The 1,685-nt window shown below is 35.6% G+C and overlaps 1 protein-coding gene across 1 annotated transcript in view; it reads left to right on the top strand.

Annotated features, from left to right (window-relative positions):
* Positions 1 to 703, top strand: part of LOC143277143 (uncharacterized) — a 16,459-nt gene extending 15,756 nt beyond the window's left edge. Inside the window, exon 9 of the mRNA XM_076581887.1 lies at positions 1 to 703. This exon is cut by the window's left edge and continues 464 nt beyond it. The gene's annotated coding sequence lies outside the window, so the exon portion shown is untranslated.
* The last annotated feature ends 982 nt before the right edge of the window (positions 704 to 1,685 follow it).

Raw genomic sequence — 1,685 nt, 5'->3', positions numbered from 1 at the left:
ATGGTTGTTTTTTATGCTTATTTTGTTTTGACTTTTGTTGTTGTTGTTGTTGTTGTTTTCGAGTATTTCATTTTTGTTGTGAAGTTCTTGATATTCATATTCACCAAAATAACATTTGATATGTACATATCCACCGGTGTAACAAAAAAGAGAAAGAGAGGGACACACACACACACACACACACACACACACACACACACACACACACACACACACACACAATCTTACGGTGAATGTTCCTTTTCTTTTGCTGCACCCAAACAGTGGAATTCACTACCTTCACACCTCCGTCACATCCCAACACCAGCATCCAAGACAGTGGTAAACACACACACACACACACAAACACACACACACACACACACATATATATATATATATATATATATATTATATTATATTATAATGATTATTTATTTATTTACTTATTTATGTACGCTTATCTATTATTCATTCACCTTTTTTCTTTCTTTTTTCTCAAGGCCTGACTAAGCGCGTTGGGTTACGCTGCTGGTCAGGCATCTGCTTGGCAGATGTGGTGTAGCGTATATGGATTTGTCCGAACGCAGTGACGCCTCCTTGAGCTACTGAAACTGAAACTATATATATATATATATCTTTTCCTAACTGTATTTTTCTCAGTAAAACTTCTCCATCAAGATTTATGCTTGCTGTGATCCGATTGTTGAATGTGTTCTTAGTGTTGATTTCAATGTGTGATTGTTATATATATATATATCTATATATATATATATATATATATATATATATATATATATATATATATATATGTGTATATTATCTCTCTCTCTCTCTCTCTCTCTATATATATATATATATATAGATAGATATATTTGCGATTGCTATTTCTGTGATGCCTTTTTCCTTGGTGTATAATCATTTTGAGAATGGTGATAGGTATGATGTACCTGTTTTGCTGTGATTTGGGGCTTCTGTGATGTGAGACAAGACTGTGATATTGCCTGTGCGTTGATTTATCTTGTACATACTTTTATGGCACTTTTTCTTTAATCTGTGTATGTTTCGTTGTATAAAGTGCGGTGAACACTATCTGAGATGGGAAATGAGGTGTGCGGGTGGGGTGGGGTTGGGGTGTGGGTGTGTGAGTGTGTGTGGGGGTGGGATGGAGGTACTGCGGTATGTAAGCCTGTGTTTATTATTATTATTATTATTATTATTATTATTATTATTATTATTATTGTTATCGTTGTTGTTTGTTGTTATCATTATTATAATAATTATTATTGTCGTCGACGTCGTCGTTGTTGTTGTTGTTGTTGTTGTTGTTATCATCACCATCATTATCATTATTATTATCATCATCATCATTACATTCATCATTATTATTGTGTGATCATAATCATCATCGTTATTGTTATTATTGGTGGTGTTGTTGTCGTCGTCGTCACCATCATCATTATTTTTTTTTTATTATGGTCGTCGTCGTTGTTGTTGTTACCATCATCATCATCATCATCGTCGTCGTCGTCGTTGTCATCGTCGTCGTTGTTGTTGTTGCTGTCGCTGCTGCTGCTGTTGTTGTTTTCATCATAAACTGACAAGTGAGAAGCATCTGCTAATCTTCTTTTGCAAGACTAGCTGTTTCCAGGTTCTCTCTCTCTCTCTTTATCCCCCCCCTCCGTCCCTCCCCCTTCCCCCCCCCC

This window comes from Babylonia areolata, chromosome 33 (assembly GCF_041734735.1).
Source record: "Babylonia areolata isolate BAREFJ2019XMU chromosome 33, ASM4173473v1, whole genome shotgun sequence".
Taxonomy (NCBI): domain Eukaryota; kingdom Metazoa; phylum Mollusca; class Gastropoda; order Neogastropoda; family Buccinidae; genus Babylonia; species Babylonia areolata.
Note: the sequence above shows the minus strand (reverse complement) of the source record. Positions and strands in the feature narration are given on the sequence as shown.